Source organism: Heterodontus francisci, chromosome 11, assembly GCF_036365525.1.
Source record: "Heterodontus francisci isolate sHetFra1 chromosome 11, sHetFra1.hap1, whole genome shotgun sequence".
NCBI lineage: Eukaryota > Metazoa > Chordata > Chondrichthyes > Heterodontiformes > Heterodontidae > Heterodontus > Heterodontus francisci.
In genome coordinates, this window is record NC_090381.1 from 5,763,332 (window position 1) to 5,780,497 (window position 17,166).

The following is a 17,166-nucleotide window of genomic DNA, read 5'->3' on the forward strand; positions in this document are numbered from 1 at the left end:
CAGTAAGACCCCTCCCCCAAACACTGAAACACCTTCCCCACACTCTGAAACACCTTCCACACACACTGAAATTCCATCCAAACACACTTAAGCCCTTCCCCACACTCTGAGACCCCTTCCCCACACACTGAAACACCTTCCCCACACACTGAAACACCTTCCCCAGACACGGAAACACCTTCCCCACACACTGAAACCCCTTCCCCACACACTGAAACACATTCCCCACACACAGATACCCTTCCCCACACACTGAAACCCCTTCCCGACACACTGAAACCCTTCCCCATACACTGAAACCCCTTCCCCACACACTGAAACACTTTCCCCACACACTGAAACCCATCCCCACACACTGAAACAACTTCCCCACAAACTGAAACCCTTCCCCACACACTGAAACACAGCCCCTCACACTGAAGCACATCCCCACGCACTGAAACAACTTCCCCACACAGTGAGACCCCTTCCCCACTCACTGAAACACCTTCCCCACACACTGAAACACCTTCCCCACACACTGAAATCCCATCCAAACACACTGAAACCTATCCCCACACTCTGAGACCCCTTCCCCACACACTGAAACACTTTCCACACACTGAAACACCTTCCCCACACACTGAAACCCCTTCCCCACACACTGAAACACCTTCCCCACACACTGAAACCCCTCCCCACACACAGAAACACGTTCCCCACACACTGAAACACTTCCCCATACACTGAAACCACTTCCCCACACACTGAAACACCTAGACCACGCACAGAAACCCCTTCCCCACACACTGAAACACCATCCCCACACACTGAAACACCTTCCCCACACAATGAAACACCTTCCCCACACACTGAAGCACCTTCCGCACACACTGAAACACCTTCCCCACACACTGATACCCCTTCCCCACACACTGAAACAACTTCCCCACACACTGAAACACCTTCCCCAAACACTGAAACCCCTTCCGCACACTCCGAAACACCTTCCGCACACACTGAAACCCCTTCGCCACACACTGAAAACCTTCCCCACACACTGAAACCCCTTCCCCACACACTGCAAACTTTCCCCACACACTGATACCCCTTCCCCACACACTGAAACACCTTCCACAAACACTGAAACACCTTCCCCACACACTGAAACCCCTTCCGCACACTCTGAAACACTTTCCGCACACACTGAAACACATCCCCACACACTGAAACAACTTCCCCACACACTGACACCCCTTCCCCACACACTGAAACCCTTCCCCACACACTGAAACACATTCACCACACACTGAAACACATACTCCTAACACTGAAACCCTTCCAAACACAATGAAACACATTCCCCACACACTGAAAACCATTCCGCACACAGTGAAACCCTTCCCCACACACTGAAACACCTTCCCCACACACTGAAACCCCTTCTGCACACACTGAAACACCTTCCGCACACACTGAAACACCTTCCCCTCACACTGAAAGCCCTTCTCCACACACTGAAACCCATTCTGCACACACTGAAACACCTTCCCCACACACTGAACCCCTTCCCCAATCACTGAAACACATCCCCACACTCTGAAACACATCGGCACACACTGAAACACCTTCCCCATACACTGAAACCCCTTCCCCACACACTGTAACACCATCCTCACACAATGAAACCCCTTCCCCACACACTGAAACACCTTCCCCACACACTGAAACCCTTCCCCACACACTGAAACAACTTTCCGAAACACTGAAACACCTTCCCCAAACACTGAAACCCCTTCCGCACACTCTGAAACACCTTCCGCACACACTGAAACCCCTTCCCCACACACTGAAAACCTTCCCCACACACTGAAACCCCTTCCCCACACACTGAAACCCTTCCCCACACACTGAAACACATTCACCACACACTGAAACACATACTCCACACACTGAAACCCTTCCAAACACAATGAAACACATTCCCCACACACTGAAAACCATTCCGCACACAGTGAAACCCTTCCCCACACACTGAAACCCCTTCCTCACACACTGAAACCCCTTCTGCACACACTGAAACACCTTCCGCACACACTGAAACACCTTCCCCTCACACTGAAAGCCCTTCTTCACACACTGAAACCCCTTCTGCACACACTGAAACACCTTCCCCACACACTGAAACCGATCCCCACACGCTGAAACACCTTCCCCACACAATGAAACACCTTCCCCACACACTGAAGCACTTTCCGCACACGCTGAAACACCTTCCCCACACACTGATACCCCTTCCCCACACACTGAAACAACTTCCCCACACACTGAAACACCTTCCCCAAACACTGAAACCCCTTCCGCACACTCTGAAACACCTTCCGCACACACTGAAACCCCTTCCCCACACACTGAAAACCTTCCCCACACACTGAAACCCCTTCCCCACACACTGAAAACTTTCCCCACACACTAATACCCCTTCCCCACACACTGAAACACCTTCCCCAAACACTGAAACAACTTCCCCACACACTGAAACCCCTTCCACACACTCTGAAACACCTTCCGCACACACTGCAACACATCCCCACACACTGAAACAACTTCCCCACACACTGACACCCCTTCCCCACACACTGAAACCCTTCCCGACACACTGAAACACATTCACCACACACTGAAACACATACTCCACACACTGAAACCCTTCCAAACACACTGAAACACATTCCCCAAACACTGAAACCCATTCCGCACACAGTGAAACCCTTCCCCACACACTGAAACCCCTTCCCCACACACTGAAACCCCTTCTGCACACACTGAAACGCCTTCCGCACACACTGAAATAACTTCCCCTCACACTGAAAGCCCTTCTCCACACTCTGAAACCCCTTCCGCACACACTGAAACACCTTCCCCACACACTGAACCCCTTCCCCAATCACTGAAACACATCCCCACACTCTGAAACACATCGCCACACACTGAAACACCTTCCCCATACACTGAAACCCCTTCCCCACACACTGTAACACCATCCCCACACAATGAAACCCATCCCCACACACTGAAACACCATCCCCACACACTGAATCCCTTCCCCACACACTGAAACACATCCCCACACAGTGAAGCACATCCCCACGCACTGAAACACCTTCCCCACACAGTGAGACCCATTCCCCACACACTGAAACACTTTCCACACACACTGAAACACCTTCCCGAAACACTGAAACCCCTTCCGCACACTCTGAAACACCTTCCGCACACACTGAAACCCCTTCCCCACACACTGAAAACCTTCCCCACACACTGAAACCCCTTCCCCACACACTGAAAACTTTCCCCACACACTGATACCCCTTCCCCACACACTGAAACACCTTCCACAAACACTGAAACACCTTCCCCACACACTGAAACCCCTTCCGCACACTCGGAAACACCTTCCGCACACACTGCAACACATCCCCACACACTGAAACAACTTCCCCACACACTGACACCCCTTCCCCACACACTGAAACCCTTCCCCACACACAGAATCCCCTTCCCCACACACTGAAACACATACTCCACACACTGAAACCCCTTCCCCACACACTGAAAAACCATCCCTACACACTGAAATACCTTCCCCACACAATGAAACACCTTCCCCACACACTGAAGCACCTGCCGCACACACTGAAACACCTTCCCCACACACTGAATCCCTTACCCACACACTGAAACCCCTTCCCCACGTACTGAAAACCTTCCCCACACACTGATACCCATACCCAACACACTGAAACACCTTCCCCACACATTGAAACACCTTCCCCACACACTGAAACCCCCTCCCCACTCACTGAAACACCTTCCCCAAACACTGACACCCCTTCCACACACACGGAAACCCTTCCCCAAACACTGAAACACATGCACCACGCGCTGAAACACATTCCCCACACACTGAAACCCCTTCTGCACACACTGAAAACCCTTCCCCACACACTGAAACCCCTTCCCCACACACTGAAACACCTTCCCCACACACTGAAACCCCTTCCACACACACTGAAACACCTTCCCCACACACTGAAACCCCTTCCCCACACACTGAAACCCCTTCCGCACTCACGGAAACACCTTCCGCACTCACTGAAACACCTTCCCCACACACTGAAACCCCTTCCCCACCCACTGAAACCCCTTCCCCACACACTGAAACACATCCCCACACACATAAACAACTTCCCCACACACTGAAACCCCTTCCCCACACACTGAAATCCCTTCCACACATACTGAAACAACTTCCCCACACACTGAAACCCCTTCCCCACACACTGAAACACCTTGCGCACACAGTGAAATCCTTCCCCACACACTGAAACACCTTCCCCACACACTGAAACACATCCCCACACACGGAAACCCCAACCCCACACACTGAAACCCATCCCCACACACTGAAACCCCTTCCCCACACACTGAAACACCTTCACCACACACTGAAACACCTTCCCCACACACTGAAGCCACTTCCGCACACAGTGAAACCCTTCCCCACACACTGAAATCCCTTCCCCACATACTCAAACACATCCCCACACACTGAAACCCCTTCCTCACACACTGAAACCCTTCCGCACACACTGAAACACCATCCCCACACACTGAAACCCCTTCCCCACACACTGAAACCCCTTCTGCACACACTGAAACAAGTTCCGCACACACTGAAACACCTTCCCCACACACTGAAACCCGTTCCCCACACACTGAAACCACTTCTGCACACTCTGAAACACCTTCCCCAGACACTGAAGCCCTTCCCCACACACTGAAACACATCCCCACACACTGAAACACATCCCCACACACTGAAACACCTTCCCCACACACTGGAACCCCTTCCCCACACACTGAAACACCGTCCCCACACACTGAAACCCATCCCCACACACTGAAACACCTTCCCCACACACTGAATACCTTCCCCACACACTGAAACACCTTCCCCACACACTAAAACACCTTCCCCACAAACTGAAATCCCATCCAAATACACTGAAACCCTTCCCCACACTCTGAGACCCCTTCCCCACACAGTGAAACACCTTGCCCACACACTGCAACACCTTTCCCACACACTGAAACACCTTCCCCACTTCCTGAAACCCCTTCCCCACACACTGAATCCCTTCCCCACACACTGAAATACCTTCCCCACACACTGAAACCCTTCCCCACACACAGAAACCCCTTCCCCAAACACTGAAACACCTACACCACACTCTGAAACCCCTTCCCCACTCAGTGAAATCCTTCCCCACACACTGAAACCAATTCCGCACACACTGAAACACCTTTCCCACACACTGAAACCCTTCCCCACACACTGCAACACATCCCCACACACTGAAACACATCCCCACACACTGAAACACCTTCCCCACACACTGAAACCCCTTCCCCACACACTGAAACACCTTCCCCACACACTGAAACCCATCCCCACACACTGAAACACCTTCCCCACACACTGAAACCCTTCCCCACACACTGAAACACATCCACACACAATGCAGCACATCCCCACGCACTGAAACACTTTCCCCACACAGTGAGACCCCTTCCACACACTCTGAAACACCTTCCCCACCCAATGAAATCCCATTCGAACACACTGAAACCCTTCCCCACAGTCTGAGACCCCTTCCCCACACACAGAAACACCTTCCCCACACACTGAAACACCTTCCCCACACACTGAAACACCTTCCCCACACACTGAAACACCTTCCCCATACACTGAATCCCTGCCTCACACACTGAAACCCCTTCCCCACACACTGAAACCCTTCCCCACAGACAGAAACCCCTTACCAACACACTGAAACAACTACACCACACACTGAAACCCCTTCCCCACACATTGAAACACCATCCCCACACACTGAAATACCTTCCCCACACAATGAAACATCTTCCCCACACACTGAAGCCCCTTCCGCACACACTGAAACACCTTCCCCACACGCTGAATCCCTTACCCACACACTGAAACCCCTTCCCCACAAACTGAAAACCTTCCCCACACACTGATATCCCTACCCCACACACTGAAACACCTTCCCCACACACTGAAACACCTTCCCCACACACTGAAACCCCTTCCGCCCACACTGAAACACCTTCCCCACACACTGCAACACATCCCCACACACTGAAACACCTTCCCCAAACACTGAAAAACCCTTCCCCACACACGGAAACCCTTCCCCAAACACTGAAACACATGCACAACTCGCTGAAACACATTCCCCACACACTGAAACCCTTCCAAACACACTGAAACACATTCCCCACACACTGAAACCCCTTCCCCATACACTGAAACACCTTCCCCACACACTGAAACACCTTCCCCACACACTGAAACCCCTTCCGCACACACTGAAACACCTTCCCCACACATTGCAACACAACCCCACACACTGAAACACCTTCCCCACACTCTGACTCCCCTTCCGCACACACTGAAACCCTACCCCAAACACTGAAACCCATTCACCACAAACTGAAACACATTCCCCACACACTGAAATACTTCCAAACACACAGAAACACATTCCCCACACCCTAAAACCCCTTCCCCACACACTGAAACACCTTCCCCACACACTGAAACGCCTTCCGCACACACTGAAACCCCTTCTGCACACAGTGAAACATCTTCCCCACAGACTGAAACGCCTTCCCCACACACTGAAATCCCTTCCGCACATACTGAAACACCTTCCCCACACACTGAAACCCCTTCCCCACACACTGAAACCCCTTCCGCACACAGTGAATTCCCATCCAAATACACTGAAACCCTTCCCCACACTCTGAGACCCCTTCCCCACACAGTGAAACACCTTCCCCACACACTGAAACACCTTCCCCACACACTGAAACACCTTCCCCACACACTGAAACCCCTTCCCCACACACTGAATCCCTTCCCCACACACTGAAATACCTTCCCCACACACTGAAACCCTTCCCCACACACAGAAACCCCTTCCCCAAACACTGAAACACCTACACCACACTCTGAAACCCCTTCCCCACACAGTGAAATCCTTCCCCACACACTGAAACCAATTCCGCACACACTGAAACACCTTTCCCACACACTGAAACCCTTCCCCACACACTGCAACACATCCCCACACACTGAAACACATCCCCACACACTGAAACACCTTCCCCACACACTGAAACACATTCCCCACACACTGAAAGCCATCCCCACACACTGAAACACCTTCCCCACACACTGAAACCCTTCCTCACACACTGAAACACATCCACACTCAATGCAGCACATCCCCACGCACTGAAACACTTTCCCCACACAGTGAGACCCCTTCCACACACTCTGAAACACCTTCACCACCCACTGAAATCCCATCCGAACACACTGAAACCCTTCCCCACACTCTGAGACCCCTTCCCCACACACAGAAACACCTTCCCCACACACTGAAACACCTTCCCCACACACTGAAACACCTTCCCCACACACTGAAACACCTTCCCCATACACTGAATCCCTGCCCCACACACTGGATCCCCTTCCCCACACACTGAAACCCTTCCCCACAGACAGAAACCCCTTACCAACACACTGAAACAACTACACCACACACTGAAACCCCTTCCCCACACATTGAAACACCATCCCCACGCACTGAAATACCTTCCCCACACAATGAAACATCTTCCCCACACACTGAAGCCCCTTCCGCACACACTGAAACACCTTCCCCACACGCTGAATCCCTTACCCACACACTGAAACCCCTTCCCCACAAACTGAAAACCTTCCCCACACACTGATATCCCTACCCCACACACTGAAACACCTTCCCCACACACTGAAACACCTTCCCCACACACTGAAACCCCTTCCGCCCACACTGAAACACCTTCCCCACACACTGCAACACATCCCCACACACTGAAACACCTTCCCCAAACACTGAAAACCCCTTCCCCACACACGGAAACCCTTCCCCAAACACTGAAACACATGCACAACTCGCTGAAACACATTCCCCACACACTGAAACCCTTCCAAACACACTGAAACACATTCCCCACACACTGAAACCCCTTCCCCATACACTGAAACACCTTCCCCACACACTGAAACACCTTCCCCACACACTGAAACCCCTTCCGCACACACTGAAACACCTTCCCCACACATTGCAACACAACCCCACACACTGAAACACCTTCCCCACACTCTGACTCCCCTTCCGCACACACTGAAACCCTACCCCAAACACTGAAACCCATTCACCACAAACTGAAACACATTCCCCACACACTGAAATACTTCCAAACACACAGAAACACATTCCCCACACCCTAAAACCCCTTCCCCACACACTGAAACACCTTCCCCACACACTGAAACGCCTTCCGCACACACTGAAACCCCTTCTGCACACACTGAATCATCTTCCCCACAGACTGAAACGCCTTCCCCACACACTGAAATCCCTTCCGCACATACTGAAACACCTTCCCCACACACTGAAACCCCTTCCCCACACACTGAAACCCCTTCCGCACACAGTGAATCCCTTCCCCACACACTGAAACACCTTCCCCACACAGTAAGACCCCTCCCCCAAACACTGAAACACCTTCCCCACACACTGAAACACCTTCCACACACACTGAAATTCCATCCAAACACACTTAAGCCCTTCCCCACACTCTGAGACCCCTTCCCCACACACTTAAACACATTCCCCACACACAGATACCCTTCCCCACACACTGAAACCCCTTCCCGACACACTGAAACCCTTCCCCATACACTGAAACCCCTTCCCCACACACTGAAACACTTTCCCCACACACTGAAGCCCATCCCCACACACTGAAACACCTTCCCCACAAACTGAAACCCTTCCCCACACACTGAAACACAGCCCCTCACACTGAAGCACATCCCCACGCACTGAAACAACTTCCCCACACAGTGTGACCCCTTCACCACTCACTGAAACACCTTCCCCACACACTGAAACACCTTCCCCACACACTGAAATCCCATCCAAACACACTGAAACCCATCCCCACACTCTGAGACCCCTTCCCCACACACTGAAACACTTTCCACACACTGAAACACCTTCCCCACACACTGAAACCCCTTCCCCACACACTGAAACACCTTCCCCACACACTGAAACCCCTCCCCACACACAGAAACACGTTCCCCACACACTGAAACACTTCCCCATACACTGAAACCCCTTCCCCACACACTGAAACACCTAGACCACGCACTGAAACCACTTCCCCACACACTGAAACACCATCCCCACACACTGCAACACCTTCCCCACACAATGAAACACCTTCCCCACACACTGAAGCACCTTCCGCACACACTGAAACACCTTCCCCACACACTGATACCCCTTCCCCACACACTGAAACAACTTCCCCACACACTGAAACACCTTCCCCAAACACTGAAACCCCTTCCGCACACTCTGAAACACCTTCCGCACACACTGAAACCCCTTCCCCACACACTGAAAACCTTCCCCACACACTGAAACACCTTCCCCACACACTGAAAACTTTCCCCAGACACTGATACCCCTTCCCCACACACTGAAACACCTTCCACAAACACTGAAACACCTTCCCCACACACTGAAACCCCTTCCGCACACTCTGAAACACCTTCCGCACACACTGAAACACATCCCCACACACTGAAACAACTTCCCCACACACTGACACCCCTTCCCCACACACTGAAACCCTTCCCCACACACTGAAACACATTCACCACACACTGAAACACATACTCCTAACACAGAAACCCTTCCAAACACACTGAAACACATTCCCCACACACTGAAAACCATTCCGCACACAGTGAAACCCTTCCCCACACACTGAAACACCTTCCCCACACACTGAAACCCCTTCTGCACACACTGAAACACCTTCCGCACACACTGAAACACCTTCCCCTCACACTGAAAGCCCTTCTCCACACACTGAAACCCATTCTGCACACACTGAAACACCTTCCCCACACACTGAACCCCTTCCCCAATCACTGAAACACATCCCCACACTCTGAAACACATCGCCACACACTGAAACACCTTCCCCATACACTGAAACCCCTTCCCCACACACTGTAACACCATCCCCACACAATGAAACACTTCCCCACACACTGAAACACCTTCCCCACACACTGAAACCCTTCCCCACACGCTGAAACACCTTCCCCACACAATGAAACACCTTCCCCACACACTGAAGCACTTTCCGCACACACTGAAACACCTTCCCCACACACTGATACCCCTTCCCCACACACTGAAACAACTTCCCCACACACTGAAACACCTTCCCCAAACACTGAAACCCCTTCCGCACACTCTGAAACACCTTCCGCACACACTGAAACCCCTTCCCCACACACTGAAAACCTTCCCCACACACTGAAACCCCTTCCCCACACACTGAAACCCTTCCCCACAAACTGAAACACATTCACCACACACTGAAACACATACTCCACACACTGAAACCCTTCCAAACACAATGAAACACATTCCCCACATACTGAAAACCATTCCGCACACAGTGAAACCCTTCCCCACACACTGAAACCCCTTCCCCACACACTGAAACCCCTTCTGCACACACTGAAACACCTTCCGCACACACTGAAACACCTTCCCCTCACACTGAAAGCCCTTCTTCACACACTGAAACCCCTTCTGCACACACTGAAACAAATTCCCCACACACTGAAACCCATCCCCACACGCTGAAACACCTTCCCCACACAATGAAACACCTTCCCCACACACTGAAGCACTTTCCGCACACACTGAAACACCTTCCCCACACACTGATACCCCTTCCCCACACACTGAAACAACTTCCCCACACACTGAAACACCTTCCCCAAACACTGAAACCCCTTCCGCACACTCTGAACACCTTCCGCACACACTGAAACCCCTTCCCCACACACTGAAAACCTTCCCCACACACTGAAACCCCTTCCCCACACACTGAAAACTTTCCCCACACACTGATATCCCTTCCCCACACACTGAAACACCTTCCCCAAACACTGAAACACCTTCCCCACACACTGAAACCCCTTCCACACACTCTGAAACACCTTCCGCACACACTGCAACACATCCCCACACACTGAAACAACTTCCCCACACACTGACACCCCTTCCCCACACACTGAAACCCTTCCCGACACACTGAAACACATTCACCACACACTGAAACACATACTCCACACACTGAAACCCTTCCAAACACACTGAAACACATTCCCCACACACTGAAACCCATTCCGCAAACAGTGAAACCCTTCCCCACACACTGAAACCCCTTCCCCACACACTGAAACCCCTTCTGCACACACTGAAACGCCTTCCGCACACACTGAAACACCTTCCCCTCACACTGAAAGCCCTTCTCCACACTCTGAAACCCCTTCCGCACACACTGAAACACCTTCCCCACACACTGAACCCCTTCCCCAATCACTGAAACACATCCCCACTCTCTGAAACACATCGCCACACACTGAAACACCTTCCCCATACACTGAAACCCCTTCCCCACACACTGTAACACCATCCCCACACAATGAAAACCATCCCCACACACTGAAACACCATCCCCACACACTGAATCCCTTCCCCACACACTGAAACACATCCCCACACAGTGAAGCACATCCCCACGCACTGAAACACCTTCCCCACACAGTGAGACCCATTCGCCACACACTGAAACACTTTCCACACACACTGAAACACCTTCCCGAAACACTGAAACCCCTTCCGCACACTCTGAAACACCTTCCGCACACACTGAAACCCCTTCCCCACACACTGAAAACCTTCCCCACACACTGAAACCCCTTCCCCACACACTGAAAACTTTCCCCACACACTGATACCCCTTCCCCACACACTGAAACACCTTCCACAAACACTGAAACACCTTCCCCACACACTGAAACCCCTTCCGCACACTCGGAAACACCTTCCGCACACACTGCAACACATCCCCACACACTGAAACAACTTCCCCACACACTGACACCCCTTCCCCACACACTGAAACCCTTCCCCACACACATAATCCCCTTCCCCACACACTGAAACACATACTCCACACACTGAAACCCCTTCCCCACACACTGAAAAACCATCCCTACACACTGAAATACCTTCCCCACACAATGAAACACCTTCCCCACACACTGAAGCACCTGCCGCACACACTGAAACACCTTCCCCACACACTGAATCCCTTACCCACACACTGAAACCCCTTCCCCACGTACTGAAAACCTTCCCCACACACTGATACCCCTACCCAACACACTGAAACACCTTCCCCACACACTGAAACACCTTCCCCACACACTGAAACCCCTTCCCCACACACTGAAACACCTTCCCCAAACACTGACACCCCTTCCACACACACGGAAACCCTTCCCCAAACACTGAAACACATGCACCACGCGCTGAAACACATTCCCCACACACTGAAACCCCTTCTGCACACACTGAAAACCCTTCCCCACACACTGAAACCCCTTCCCCACACACTGAAACATCTTCCCCACACACTGAAACCCCTTCCACACACACTGAAACACCTTCCCCACACACTGAAACCCCTTCCCCACACACTGAAACCCCTTCTGCACTCACGGAAACACCTTCCGCACTCACTGAAACACCTTCCCCACACACTGAAACCCCTTCCCCACCCACTGAAACCCCTTCCCCACACACTGAAACACATCCCCACACACAGAAACAACTTCCCCACACACTGAAACCCCTTCCCCACACACTGAAATCCCTTCCACACATACTGAAACAACTTCCCCACACACTGAAACCCCTTCCCCACACACTGAAAAACCTTGCGCACACAGTGAAATCCTTCCCCACACACTGAAACACCTTCCCCACACACTGAAACACATCCCCACACACGGAAACCCCAACCCCACACACTGAAACCCATCCCCACACACTGAAACCCCTTCCCCACACACTGAAACACCTTCACCACACACTGAAACACCTTCCCCACACACTGAAGCCACTTCCGCACACAGTGAAACCCTTCCCCACACACTGAAATCCATTCCCCACATACTCAAACACATCCCCACACACTGAAACCCCTTCCTCACACACTGAAACCCTTCCGCACACACTGAAACACCATCCCCACACACTGAAACCCCTTCCCCACACACTGAAACCCCTTCTGCACACACTGAAACAAGTTCCGCACACACTGAAACACCTTCCCCACACACTGAAACCCGTTCCCCACACACTGAAACCACTTCTGCACACTCTGAAACACCTTCCCCACACACTGAAGCCCTTCCCCACACACTGAAACACATCCCCACACACTGAAACACATCCCCACAAACTGAAACACCTTCCCCACACACTGGAACCCCTTCCCCACACACTGAAACACCGTCCCCACACACTGAAACCCATCCCCACACACTGAAACACCTTCCCCACACACTGAATACCTTCCCCACACACTGAAACACCTTCCCCACACACTAAAACACCTTCCCCACAAACTGAAATCCCATCCAAACACACTGAAACCCTTCCCCACACTCTGAGACCCCTTCCCCACACAGTGAAACACCTTCCCCACACACTGAAACACCTTCCCCACACACTGAAACACCTTCCCCACACACTGAAACCCCTTCCCCACACACTGAATCCCTTCCCCACAAACTGAAATACCTTCCCCACACACTGAAACCCTTCCCCACACACAGAAACCCCTTCCCCAAACACTGAAACACCTACACCACACTCTGAAACCCCTTCCCCACACAGTGAAATCCTTCCCCACACACTGCAACACATCCCCACACACGGAAACACATCCCCACACACTGAAACACCTTCCCCACACACTGAAACCCCTTCCCCACACACTGAAACACCTTCCCCACACACTGAAACCCATCCCCACACACTGAAACACCTTCCCCACACACTGAAACCCTTCCCCACACACTGAAACACATCCACACACAATGCAGCACATCCCCACGCACTGAAACACTTTCCCCACACAGTGAGACCCCTTCCACACACTCTGAAACACCTTCACCACCCACTGAAATCCCATCCGAACACACTGAAACCCTTCCCCACACTCTGAGACCCCTTCCCCACACACAGAAACACCTTCCCCACACACTGAAACACCTTCCCCACACACTGAAACCCCTTCCCCACACACTGAAACACCTTCCCCATACACTGAATCCCTGCCCCACACACTGAAACCCCTTCCCCGCACACTGAAACCCTTCCCCACAGACAGAAACCCCTTACCAACACACTGAAACAACTACACCACACACTGAAACCCCTTCCCCACACATTGAAACACCATCCCCACACACTGAAATACCTTCCCCACACAATGAAACATCTTCCCCACACACTGAAGCCCCTTCCGCACACACTGAAACACCTTCCCCACACGCTGAATCCCTTACCCACACACTGAAACCCCTTCCCCACAAACTGAAAACCTTCCCCACACACTGATATCCCTACCCCACACACTGAAACACCTTCCCCACACACTGAAACACCTTCCCCACACACTGAAACCCCTTCCGCCCACACTGAAACACCTTCCCCACACACTGCAACACATCCCCACACACTGAAACACCTTCCCCAAACACTGAAAACCCCTTCCCCACACACGGAAACCCTTCCCCAAACACTGAAACACATGCACAACTCGCTGAAACACATTCCCCACACACAGAAACCCTTCCAAACACACTGAAACACATTCCCCACACACTGAAACCCCTTCCCCATACACTGAAACACCTTCCCCACACACTGAAACACCTTCCCCACACACTGAAACCCCTTCCGCACACACTGAAAACCTTCCCCACACACTGAAACCCCTTCCCCACACACTGAAAACTTTCCCCACACACTGATACCCCTTCCCCACACACTGAAACACCTTCCACAAACACTGAAACACCTTCCCCACACACTGAAACCCCTTCCGCACACTCGGAAACACCTTCCGCACACACTGCAACACATCCCCACACACTGAAACAACTTCCCCACACACTGACACCCCTTCCCCACACACTGAAACCCTTCCCCACACACAGAATCCCCTTCCCCACACACTGAAACACATACTCCACACACTGAAACCCCTTCCCCACACACTGAAAAACCATCCCTACACACTGAAATACCTTCCCCACACAATGAAACACCTTCCCCACACACTGAAGCACCTGCCGCACACACTGAAACACCTTCCCCACACACTGAATCCCTTACCCACACACTGAAACCCCTTCCCCACGTACTGAAAACCTTCCCCACACACTGATACCCCTACCCAACACACTGAAACACCTTCCCCACACACTGAAACACCTTCCCCACACACTGAAACCCCTTCCCCACACACTGAAACACCTTCCCCAAACACTGACACCCCTTCCACACACACGGAAACCCTTCCCCAAACACTGAAACACATGCACCACGCGCTGAAACACATTCCCCACACACTGAAACCCCTTCTGCACACACTGAAAACCCTTCCCCACACACTGAAACCCCTTCCCCACACACTGAAACACCTTCCCCACACACTGAAACCCCTTCCACACACACTGAAACACCTTCCCCACACACTGAAACCCCTTCCCCACACACTGAAACCCCTTCTGCACTCACGGAAACACCTTCCGCACTCACTGAAACACCTTCCCCACACACTGAAACCCCTTCCCCACCCACTGAAACCCCTTCCCCACACACTGAAACACATCCCCACACACAGAAACAACTTCCCCACACACTGAAACCCCTTCCCCACACACTGAAATCCCTTCCACACATACTGAAACAACTTCCCCACACACTGAAACCCCTTCCCCACACACTGAAAAACCTTGCGCACACAGTGAAATCCTTCCCCACACAGTGAAACACCTTCCCCACACACTGAAACACATCCCCACACACGGAAACCCCAACCCCACACACTGAAACCCATCCCCACACACTGAAACCCCTTCCCCACACACTGAAACACCTTCACCACACACTGAAACACCTTCCCCACACACTGAAGCCACTTCCGCACACAGTGAAACCCTTCCCCACACACTGAAATCCCTTCCCCACATACTCAAACACATCCCCACACACTGAAACCCCTTCCTCACACACTGAAACCCTTCCGCACACACTGAAACACCATCCCCACACACTGAAACCCCTTCCCCACACACTGAAACCCCTTCTGCACACACTGAAACAAGTTCCGCACACACTGAAACACCTTCCCCACACACTGAAACCCGTTCCCCACACACTGAAACCACTTCTGCACACTCTGAAACACCTTCCCCACACACTGAAGCCCTTCCCCACACACTGAAACACATCCCCACACACTGAAACACATCCCCACAAACTGAAACACCTTCCCCACACACTGGAACCCCTTCCCCACACACTGAAACACCGTCCCCACACACTGAAACCCATCCCCACACACTGAAACACCTTCCCCACACACTGAATACCTTCCCCACACACTGAAACACCTTCCCCACACACTAAAACACCTTCCCCACACACTGAAACCCATCCCCACACACTGAAACACCTTCCCCACACACTGAAACCCTTCCCCACACACTGAAACACATCCACACACAATGCAGCACATCCCCACGCACTGAAACACTTTCCCCACACAGTGAGACCCCTTCCACACACTCTGAAACACCTTCACCACCCACTGAAATCCCATCCGAACACACTGAAACCCTTCCCCACACTCTGAGACCCCTTCCCCACACACAGAAACACCTTCCCCACACACTGAAACACCTTCCCCACACACTGAAACCCCTTCCCCACACACTGAAACACCTTCCCCATACACTGAATCCCTGCCCCACACACTGAAACCCCTTCCCCGCACACTGAAACCCTTCCCCACAGACAG